Raw genomic sequence first — 12,504 nt, 5'->3', positions numbered from 1 at the left:
CAGAGACAAGGGACAGTGAGGGACAGGCATTCAGCGACCAAGAACAGTGGGGGACAGGCATTCAGGGACCTAGGACAGTGAGGGACAGGCATTCAGAGACAAAGGACAGTGAGGGACAGGCATTCAGAGATAAAGGACAGTGAGGGACAGGCATTCAGAGATAAAAGACCGTGAGGGACAGGCATTCAGAGACAAAAGGCAGTGAGGGACAGGCATTCAGAGGGAGAAGGCAGTGAGGGACAGGCATTCAGAAACAACAGGCAGTGAGGGACAGGCATTCAGAGAGAAAAGGAAGTGAGGGACAGGCATTCAGAGACAAAAAGCAGTGAGTGACAGGCATTCACAGACATAGGACAGTGAGTGACAGGCATTAAGAGACAAAGGACAGTGAGGTACAGGCATTCAGAGACAGAAGAAAGTGAGTGACAGGCATTCAAAGTCAAAGGACAGTGAGGGAGAGGCATTCAAAGACAAAGGACAGTGAGGGACAGGCATTCAGAGACAAAGGACAGTGAGGGACAGGCATTCAGAGAGAAAAGACAGTGACAGACAAGCATTCAGGGACAGAAGACAGTGAGAGTCAGGCATTCAGAGGTAGAAGGCAGTGAGGGACAGGCATTCAGAGACAAAGGACAGTGGGGGACAGGCATTCAGAGACAAAGGACTGTGGGGGACAGGCATTCAGAGACATAGGACAGTGAGGGACAGGCATTCAGAGACAAAGGACAGTGATGGAGAGGCATTCAGAGACAAACGACAGTGAGGGACAGGCATTCAGAGATGTAGGACAGTGAGGGAGAGGCATTCAGAGTCAAAGGACAGTGAGGGACAGGCATTCAGAGACAAAAGGCAGTGAGGGACAGGCATTCAGAGACAGACCGTGAGGGACAGGCATTCAGAGACAAAGGACGGTGAGGGACAGGCATTCAGAGGTAGAAGGCAGTGAGGGACATGCATTCAGAAACTACAGGCAGTGAGGGACAGGCATTCAGAGACAAAAAGCGGTGAGGGACAGGCATTCAGAGAGAAAAGGAAGTGAGGGACAGGCATTCAGAGACAAAAAGCAGTGAGTGACAGGCATTCAGAGAAAAAGGACAGTGATGGACAGGCATTCAGAGACAAAGGACAGTGAGGGACAGCCATTCAGTGACAGAAGACAATGAGGGACAGGCATTCAGAGGCAAAGGACAGTGAGGGACAGGCATTCAGCGAGAATAGGCAGTGAGGGACAAGCATTCAGAGACAAAAAGCAGTCAGGGACAGGCATTCAGAGACAAAGGACAGTGAGGGACAGGCATTCAGAGACAATGGACAGTGAGGGACAGGCATTCAGAGACAAAGGACAGTGAGGGACAGGCATTCAGCGAGAATAGGCAGTGAGGGACAAGCATTCAGAGACAAAGGACAGTGAGGGACAGGCATTCAGAGACAGAAGACAACGAGAGACAGGCATTCAGAGCCAACAGGCAGTGAGGGACAGGCATTCAGTGACAAAGGACACTGAGGGACAGGCATTCAGAGACAAAGGACAGTGAGGGACAGGCATTCAGAGACAGAAGACAATGAGGGACAGGCATTCAGAGACAGAAGACAATGAGGGACAGGCATTCAGAGGCAAAGAACAGTGAGGGACAGGCATTCAGAGACAACGCACAGTGAGGGACAGGCATTCAGAGACAATGGAAAGTGAGGGTTGACATAAATCAGTAGAAATGAATTAAGAAATATACTGGGCAGCCTGCTGGTGGCGCTGTCCAGGGAGAGTATAAATAATCTGGCATGGTCCCAGCTTGCTCAGGGACATTTTGTAAACAGGGACTAGTGAAGGATAACTAGAGTTCCATGTTGTGAAACAGTCGAATTAGCCTTGTTTAATACTCTGACCAAGTGCCTTGTAATTTTCTGACGTCAAGGGACAAGCGTTCAGAGGTGAAGGACATTGAGGGACAGGCATTCAGAGACAGAAGACAGAGAGGGACAGTCATTCAGAGACAACAGGCAGTGAGGGACAGGCATTCAGTGAGAAAAGGCAGTGAGGGACAAGCATTCAGAGACAAAGAGCATTGAGGGACAGGCATTCAGAGACAAAGGACAGTGAGGGTCAGGCATTCAGTGACAAATGACAGTGAGGGACAGGCATTCAGAGACAGAAGACCATGAGGGACAGGCATTCAGAGACAGAAGACAGTGAGGGACAGGCATTCAGAGACAAAAATCAGTGAGGGACAGGCATTCAGAGACAAAGGACAGTGGGGGACAGGCATTCAGGAACAGAAGACAGTGAGAGACAGGCATTCCGAGGTAGAAGGTGTTAAGTATGTGTATTGTATTGAACAATTAACACAAAGACTTAAACGTATAACTCAAACAGGTCTTTACTGGTTGGAGGTAGGGACTGCACGTAGGTCTTTACTTCATGCCCACAGGCGGGAACTGAGGGGAGATCAGTACCCACAGTACTATTTATACCGCTATGGCCAGGAGTGGTACTGCGTATCACTACGCCCTACAAGTAGAGCAGTCCTGTCCATAGGTTCAAAGTAGCACACATATTACATACACAACATTCCTCCCTTCTTAGCTTTACAGTCATCTCCCCATTTAACATAACGTAATAACATATATACATCTATAACTTCAGGTTTACATAACAGAATAACATAGATAACTTCATGTCAAAACAGATCACAGATTCAGTCTCTGCGGAAAAAAGTTCACAGATTCAATCTCTGTGGTGTAGTCGGTTCACGTTGCTGGAGTGACTCATTCAATAGTCCTTCCATGGATTTAACAGTTTGAACTTCCGAACTGAATTGGCTCCGTTCGGAGGGACCACGTGTGTGATCTGGTAGAGGTAATATTGGTTCAGATGGGTCATCTTCTGTTTCGACTTTTCCTTTTCTGCTTCTTGGAGACTCTCTGGGCTCCACTGTCAGCTGCCAGCTGCATGCGCAGTTCCTCCTTCTCTTCCTCCTTTTTCCGTAGTAGAGCCACCTTCTCCCGATGTTCCGTAGACCTTCGGTGCTCCTCCATGATTTCTGTATGGTGGGAGTCGAAGTTACAAGTTGGGCAGGACAGGACATAGTAATATTCGGTGTTGTCCTGATCTAGGCCAGCGAGAGGGTCTTCTATTTCCTCCATACCCAGCTGGGCGTTAGCCAGCTTTTGTTCCAAGTCCAGACATCTTTCCTGAAGAGACTTCTTCATGCGTACCTCTTCATCCAGCTTTTTCTGGGCTTTCAGCAAGTCGTTTACTAATGACCTCATTTGAGATTTTACTACTTCAACTTCTTTTGGAGATTGATTGATCGGACTATTCAATCCCTCTACCGGAGCAGCTGTTTCAGCGGTCTGTTGTTCTACGTTGACGTGAGTCAGCGTACTTTTGGCATCCAAGGGCTGCTCTGTTGCAGTCATCTCAGTCTGTGTTGCCACCTCAGCTCTTCCAATAACCTTTGAGAGCTCCGAACCCCTTTCGTTTGAATATTGAAGTTCGTGTTCAAGTTTTTCCCATTTCAGAGTCCTGTCCTTCAGCATATGCAGGAGTTGGCTGACCGTTAACTCCTCTGACATCAGACGTTTTGTGTGCTCCTGCTCCATTTTCTCCATCAGCTGCTTCTGTTGTCTTTCCAGATTCTCCAACCCTATATCAAAGAACTCTTTCGTTGCATTCAACTCTTGCTCAAAACGGCGAAGCATTTGTTCCAATTGCTGTTGTAGTTTGAAATGGAGTTGAGTTCGAGCCCGGTGTCCCTCAGAAATGGGCACATCAGTAGACTTGCCAGACTCAGAATCCACAGTTAAACTATGTTGTTGTTGCTCAGTGGAATTCTGTGCTGAAACTTTGTCTTTTGCACCTGAGTTGGGCTTACCATCATCCGTTCCAGAGTCTGGGCCGACTATCTTCACCGAGTTCTCACTCGTTATTGTTTGTAGGAAATGCCAGTCCATATTCATTTTCCTAATCCACTCCCGTCCTAGTAGTGGAGGACCTCCTTCAGATATCACATATAAGTCCATTATTTGACTGTCTTCGCCCTTGTGGACCACTGCAACCTCTATTTTCCCGATGGGGTACACTCTTTGCCCCGTGTATGTTTTCAATATAATCCCCGTATCCTGTAGGGGAATATGTTGGAATAACTTTCCGTAATCTTTCTTATTTATGACCGTCAATGCCGATCCAGTGTCCAATTCCAGTTTTACTTGGACTCCTTCTATCTGAAGAGTGACCCAAATTGTCTGGAGGTCTGCACCCTTACCAGCGTTGAGTACTCTTAAGCTAGCCAGTTCATTACAGCTTAAGCTAGCCAGTTCATTACTGCTAGCGTCTGAATCGGACTCCTGTTCGGTCACCTTGTGTACCTTTGCGTATTTTCCTTGCGGTGACTTCTTGTTGCTGGTCTTCTTCCCTGACCTGCATACTCTAGCTATATGTCCAAGCCTACCACAAGTTCTACATTCTTGGTTTTTAAACCAACACTGGTTCTGATCATGCGTTGTCTTTCCACAACGATAACATTTGCCAGAACTCACACCCAATTTGTGTGCACTGAGCTCCGGTGACCATAGCTGCATTACTGCCGTGCCTCTCGCTGCGGCTTCGTGTGCTGCTGCCATAGTGACCGCCTTCTCAAGCATCAGCTCATTCTCCTCGAGCAGTCGCTTTTGTGTATCCTGTTTAAATAAACCACACACAAATTTGTCTCATAGTGCATCTGTCAGTCCCGTTCCAAACTGGCAATATTTTGCTAATTTACGCAATTCCAGCAAATATTCAGCATTGCTTTCATGCTGTAGCTGCCTTCTGTCGTAAAATTTAAATCGTTCCGCTAGCATCAGCGGCGTGGGGTTTAGGTGATCTTTCAGGACAGTAACAATCTCATCGAACGTCTTATCCGCCGGTTCATCTGGTGATAACAGGTGTTTCAATTGCCTGTATGTCTTCGCACCCATTAAATTTAATAATGTTAGAGCTTTATCTTGGTCACGAATTTTATTGGCCTTACAATAATTTTTTACTCTTTCAACATATATGGCCCAATCTTCGAGGTCACTATCAAAGGTGCTAATATTCCCGTGTTTAGGCATTGTAGATTTGCAATTTCTCAGATTTTATTTTCTTTACTTGTTATCAAAGATGGCGGCTTCCCGCTCTTGCCGTCGTCCTCCGCCCACAAAATGGTGGTTTTCCCGCGCTTGGCGGTCTTCACCCGTCCCCCGACGCCGTCTCCCTTCAGCCCCGAGTGCGGCCCTTATCAGCGGATGCGATCGCTGGATCGCGAAGTGGCTCCCGACCGAAGCGGCTCACCCGCTCGCACGGCTCTTGCTCGCTCCCTCCCGGGCTCTGGCTTACCCGCTCGCGCGTTTCACCGCGGCTCTTATCAGGGATTGCGATCACCCTTATCTCCCGATCGGTGGCCCTGTCTTTGCAGCCGACGCTGCTCGGCTTAACCACGAGGTTATGGAGGCTTCAGGGTCCTAATGCCTGTCGCTTCCAGTCGATGGAAGCTGTCAGGATTTCTGCTGCCCTTCAGTTTTGAGTGGGGTGTTGAGGATTGAAACCTCTCTTCAATGTCCTGTCTTTGGACGAAGCCGCCATGGAATAACTGCCGCAGGGTTCGAACCAACTCGTCGCCAGTGTTAAGTATGTGTATTGTATTGAACAATTAACACAAAGACTTAAACGTATAACTCAAACAGGTCTTTACTGGTTGGAGGTAGGGACTGCACGTAGGTCTTTACTTCATGCCCACAGGCGGGAACTGAGGGGAGATCAGTACCCACAGTACTATTTATACCCCTATGGCCAGGAGTGGTACTGCGTATCACTACGCCCTACAAGTAGTGCAGTCCTGTCCATAGGTTCAAAGTAGCACACATATTACATACACAACAGAAGGCAGTGAGGGACAGCCATTCAGAGACAAAAGGCAGTAAGGGACAGCCAGTCACAGGCAAAGGACAGTGAGGGACAGGCATTCAGACAAAATACAGTGCGGGACAGGCATTCAGAGGTAGAAGGCAGTGAGGGACAGGCATTCAGAGACAAAAGACAGTGAGGGACAGGCATTCAGGAACAGAAGGCAGCGAGAGACAGGCATACAGAGGTAGAAGGCAGTGAGGGACAGGCATTCAGAGACAAAGGACAGTCAGGGACAGGCATTCAGAGACAAAGGACAGTGGGGGACAGGCATTCAGAGACAGAAGACAGTGAGGGACAGGCATTCAGAGACAGAAGACAGTGAGGGACAGGCATTCAGAGACAAAAGACAGTGAGGGACAGGCGTTCAGGAACAGAAGGCAGCGAGAGACAGGCATTCAGAGGTAGAAGGCAGTGAGGGACAGGCATTCAGAGACAAAGGACAGTGAGGGACAGGCATTTAGACACAAAGGACAGTGACGGACAGGCATTCAGAGACAAAGGACAGTGAGGGACAGACATTCAAAGACAAAGGACAGTGAGGGACAGGCATTCAAAGACAAAGGACAGTGAGGGACAGCCAATCAGAGACAAAGGACTTTGAGGGACAGGCATTCAGAGAGAAAAGACAGTGACGGGCAGGCATTCAGGGACAGAAGTCAGTGAGAGACAGGCATTCAGAGGTAGAAGGCAGTGAGGGACAGGCATTCAGAGAGAAAAGACAGTGACCGACAGGCATTCAGGGACAGAAGACAGCGAGAGACAGGCATTCAGAGGTAGAAGGCAATGAGGAACAGGCATTCAGAGACAAAAGGCAGAGAGGGAGAGGCATTCAGAGACAAAGGACAGTGGGGGACAGGCATTCAGAGACAAAGGACAGTGGGGGACAGGCATTCAGAGACATAGGACAGTGAGTGACAGGCATTCAGACACAAGGGACAGTGAGGGACAGGCATTCAGAGACAAAAGGCAGAGAGGGAGAGGAATTCAGAGACAAAGGACAGTGAAGGACAGGCATTCAGAGATAAAGGACAGTGAGGGACAGGCATTCAGAGACACAAGACCATGAGGGACAGGCATTCAGAGACAAAAGGCAGTGAGGGACAGGCATTCAGAGACAAAGGACAGTGAGTGACAGGCATTCAGAGATAAAAGAAAGTGAGGGACAGGCATTCAGAGACAGAAGACCGTGAGGGACAGGCATTCAGAGACAAAGGACGGTGAGGGACAGGCATTCAGAGGTAGAAGGCAGTGAGGGACAGGCATTCAGAAACAACAGTCAGTGAGGCACAGGCATTCAGAGAGAGAAAGCAGCGAGTGACAGGCATTCACAGACAAAGGACAGTGAGTGACAGGCATTCAGAGAAAAAGGACAGTGAGGGACAGGCATTCAGAGACAAAGGACAGTGAGGGACAGGCATTCAGGGACAGAAGACAGTGAGGGACAGGCATTCAGAGGAAGAAGGCAGTGAGGGACAAGCATTCAGAGACAAAAAGCAGTGAGGGACAGGCATTCAGAGACAAAGGACAGTGAGGGACACGCATTCAGAGACAGAAGACAATGAGAGACAGGAATTCAGAGACAACAGGCAGTGAGGGACAGGCATTCAGAGACAAAGGACAGTGAGGGACAGGCATTCAGATACAAAGGACAGTCAGGGACAGGCATTCAGAGACAAAGGACAGTGAGGGGCAGGCATTCAGAGACAGAAGACAGTGAGGGACAGGCATTCAGAGACAATGGGAAGTGAGGGATGACATAAATCGTGCCATTCAGGTAGAAATGAATTAAGAAATATACTGGGCAGCCTGCTGGTGGCACTGTCCAGGGAGAGTATAAATACTCTGGCATGGGACCAGCTTGCTCAGGAACATTTTGTAAACAGGAACTAGTGAAGGATAACTAGCCTTCCATGTTGTGAAACAGTCGATTAAGCCTTGTTTAATACTCTGACCAAGTGCCTCGTAATTTTCTGATGTCAAGTGACATGTGTTCAGAGGCGAAGGACACTGAGGGACAGGCATTCAGAGACAGAAAACAGTGAGGGACAGTCATTCAGAGATGGAGGACAGTGAGGGACAGCCATTCAGAGACAAAGGACAGTGAGGGACAGCCATTCAGAGACAAAGGACAGTGAGGGACAGGCATTCAGAGACAGAAGACGAGAGACAGGCATTCAAAGGTAGAAGGCAGTGAGGGACAGGCATTCAGAGAGAAAAGACAGTGAGGGACAGGCATTCAGAGACAAGGGACTGTGAGGGACAGCCATTCACAGGCAAAGGACAGTGAGGGACAGGCATTTAGAGTCAAAATACACTGAGGGACAGACATTCAGAGGTTGGAGGCAGTGAGGGACAGGCATTCAGAGACAAACGACAGTGAGGGACAGGCATTCAGGAACAGAAGGCAGCGAGAGACAGGCATTCAGAGGTAGAAGGCAGTGAGGAACAGGCATTCAGAGACAACAGGCAGTGAGGGACAGGCAATCAGAGACAAGGGACAGTGAGGGACAGGCATTCAGAGACAAAGGACAGTGAGGGACAGGCATTCAGAGGTAGAAGACAGTGAAGGACAGGCATTCAGAGACAAAAGACAGTGAGGGACAAGCATTCAGGAACAGAAGGCAGTGAGAGACAGGCATTCAGAGGCAGAAGGCAGTGAGGGACAGGCATTCAGAGACAAGGAACAGTGAGGGAAAGGCATTCAGAGACAAAGGACAGTGAGTGACAGGCATTCAGAGACAAAGGACAGTGAGTGACAGGCATTCAGAGACTAAAAGCAGTGAGCGACAGGCATTCAGAGACAATAGGCAGTGAGGGACAGGCATTCAGTGACAAAAAGCAGTGAGGGACAGGCATTCAGAGACAAAGGACAGTGAGTGACAGGCATTCAGAGACAAAAGAAAGCGAGGGACAGGCATTCAGAGACAAAAGACCGCGAGGGACAGGCATTCAGAGGTAGAAGGCAGTGAGGGACAGGCATTCAGAAACAACAGTCAGTGAGGGACAGGCATTCAGAGAGAGAAAGCAGCGAGTGACAGGCATTCACAGACAAAGGACAGTGAGTGACAGGCATTCAGAGACAAAGGACAGTGAGGGACAGGCATTCAGAGACAGAAGACAATGAGGGACAGGCATTCAGAGATAAAGGCCAGTGAGGGACAGGCATTCAAAGACAGAAGACGAGAGACTGTCACTCAGAGAGAAAGGACAGTGAGGACAGGCATTCAGATAAAGGACAGTGGGGGACAGGCATTCAGAGACAAAGGACAGTGAGGGACAGGCATTCAGAGACAAAGGACAGTGAGGGACAGGCATTCAGAGACAAAGGACAGCGAGGGACAGGCATTCAGTGACAAAGGACAGTGAGGGACAGGCATTCAGATACAGAAGACAATGAGGGAGAGGCATTCAGAGACAAAAGACAGTGAGGGACAGGCTTTCAGAGACAAAGGACAGTGAGGGACAGGCATTCAAAGAAAAGGACAGCGAGGGACATGCATTCAAAGAAAAGGACAGAGAGGGACAGGCATTCAAAGAAAAGGACAGTGAGGGGCAGGCATTCAGAGACAAAAGAAAGTGAGGGACAGGCATTCAGAGACATAGGACAGTGGGGGACAGGCATTCAGAGAAAAAGGACAGTGAGGGACAGGCATTCAGAGACAAAGGACGGTGAGGGACAGCCATTCAGAGACAAAAGGACAGTGGGGGACAGGCATTCAAAGACAGAAGACGAGAGACTGGCACTCAGAGAGAAAGGACAGTGAGGACAGGCATTCAGATAAAGGACAGTGGGGGACAGGCATTCAGAGACAAAGGACAGTGAGGGACAGGCATTCAGAGACAAAGGACAGTGAGGGACAGGCATTCAGAGACAAAGGAAAGTGAGGGACAGGCATTCAGGGACAGAAGACAGCGAGAGACAGACATTCAGAGGTCGAAGGCAGTGAGGGACAGGAATTCAGAGAGAAAAGACCGTGAGCGACAGGCATTCAGGGACAGAAGACAGCGAGAGACAGGCATTAAGAAGTAGAAGGCACTGAGGGACAGGCATTCAGAGACAAAAGGCTGAGAGTGAGAGGCATTCAGAGACAAAGGAAAGTGAGGGACAGGCATTCAGAGACAGAAGACTGTGAGGGACAGGTATTCAGAGACAAAGGACAGTGAAGGACAGGCATTCAGAGACAAAGGACAGCGAGGGACAGGCATTCAGAGACAAAGGAAAGTGAGGGACAGGAAATTCAGAGATAGAAGACAATGAGGGACAGGCATTCAGAGATAAAGGCCAGTGAGGGACAGGCATTCAGAGACAGAAGACAATGAGGGACAGGCAGTCAGAGACAAAGGACAGCGAGGGACAGGCATTCAGTGACAAAGGACAGTGAGGGACAGGCATTCAGATACAGAAGACAATGAGGGAGAGGCATTCAGAGACAAACGACAGTGAGGGTCAGGCTTTCAGAGACAAAGGACAGTGAGGGACAGGCATTCAAAGAAAAGGACAGTGAGGGACATGCATTCAAAGAAAAGGACAGAGAGGGACAGGCATTCAAAGAAAAGGACAGTGAGAGACAGGCATTCAGAGACAAAAGAAAGTGAGGGACAGGCATTCAGAGACATAGGGCAGTGGGGGACAGGCATTCAGAGACAAAGGACAGTGAGGGACAGGCATTCAGAGACAAAGGACAGTGAGGGACAGGCATTCAAAGAAAAGGACAGCGAGGGACATGCATTCAAAGAAAAGGACAGTGAGGGACAGGCATTCAGAGACAAAGGACAGTGAGGGACAGGCATTCAGGGACAAAGGACAGTGAGGGACAGGCATTCAGAGACAAAGGGCAGTGAGGGACAGGCTTTCAGAGACAAAGGACAGTGCGGAACAGGCATTCAGAGACAAAGGACAGTGAGGGACAGACATTCAGAGACAAAGGACAGTGGGGGACAGGCATTCAGAGACAAAAGGCAGTGAGGGACAGGCATTCAGAGACAAAAAGCAGTGAGGGACAGGCATTCAGAGGGAAAAGGAAGTGAGGGACAGGCATTAAGAAACAGAGGACGGAGAGGGACAGGCATTCAGAGGTAGAAGGCAGTGAGGGACATGCATTCAGAAACAACAGGCAGTGAGGTACAGGCATTCAGAGACAAAAAGCAGTGAGGGACAGGCATTCAGAGGGAAAAGGAAGTGAGGGACAGGCATTAAGAGACAGACCGTGAGGGACAGGCATTCAGAGACAAAGGACAGTGAGGGACAGGCATTCAGAGACAAAGGACAGTGAGGGAAAGGCATTCAGAGACAAAGGACAGTGAGGGACAGGCATTCAGAGACAAAGGACAGTGAGGGACAGGCATTCAGAGACAAAGGACGGTGAGGGACAGCCATTCAGAGACAAAAGGACAGTGGGGGACAGGCATTCAAAGGCAGAAGACGAGAGACTGGCACTCAGAGAGAAAGGACAGTGAGGACAGGCATTCAGATAAAGGACAGTGGGGGACAGGCATTCAGAGACAAAGGACAGTGAGGGACAGGCATTCAGAGACAAAGGACAGTGAGGGACAGGCATTCAGAGACAAAGGAAAGTGAGGGACAGGCATTCAGGGACAGAAGACAGCGAGAGACAGACATTCAGAGGTCGAAGGCAGTGAGGGACAGGAATTCAGAGAGAAAAGACCATGAGCGACAGGCATTCAGGGACAGAAGACAGCAAGAGACAGGCATTAAGAAGTAGAAGGCACTGAGGGACAGGCATTCAGAGACAAAAGGCTGAGAGTGAGAGGCATTCAGAGACAAAGGACAGTGAGGGACAGGCATTCAGCGAGAAAAGGCAGTGAGGGACATGCATTCAGAGACAAAAAGCAGTGAGGGACAGGCATTCATAGACAAAGGAAAGTGAGGGACAGGCATTCAGAGACAGAAGACTGTGAGGGACAGGCATTCAGAGACAGAAGACCGTGAGGGACAGGCATTCAGAGACAAAGGATAGTGAGGGACAGGCATTCAGAGACAAAGGACAGTGAGGGACAGGCATTCAGAGACAAAGGACAGTGAGGGACAGGCATTCAGGGACAAGGGTCAGTGGGGGACAGGCATTCAAAGACAAAGGACAGTGAGGGACAGGCATTCAGGGACCAAGGACAGTGAGGGACAGACATTCAGGGACAAAGGACAGTGAGGGACAGACATTCAGGGACAAAGGACAGTGAGGGACAGACATTCAGGGACAAAGGACAGTGAGGTTCAGGCATTCAGTGACAAAGCACAGTGAGGGACAGGCATTCAGAGACAGAAGATCGTGAGGGACAGGCATTCAGAGACAAAAGACATTGAGGGACAGGCATTCAGAGACAAAAGGCAGTGAGGGACAGGCATTCAGAGACAAAGGACAGTGAGGAGAGGCATTCAGATAATGGACAGTGGGGGACAGGCATTCAGAGAAAAAGGACAATGAGGGACAGGCATTCAGAGACAAAGGACAGTGAGGGACAGGCATTCAGAGACAAAGGAAAGTGAGGGACAGGCATTCAGGGACAGAAGTCAGCGAGAGACAGGCATTCAGAGGTAGAAGGCAGTGAGGGACTGGCAT

This window comes from Somniosus microcephalus, chromosome 9 (genome assembly GCF_052327205.1).
Source record: "Somniosus microcephalus isolate GS21.2 chromosome 9, FLI_Smic_1.0, whole genome shotgun sequence".
Classification (NCBI taxonomy): Eukaryota; Metazoa; Chordata; class Chondrichthyes; order Squaliformes; family Somniosidae; genus Somniosus; species Somniosus microcephalus.
Note: the sequence above shows the minus strand (reverse complement) of the source record.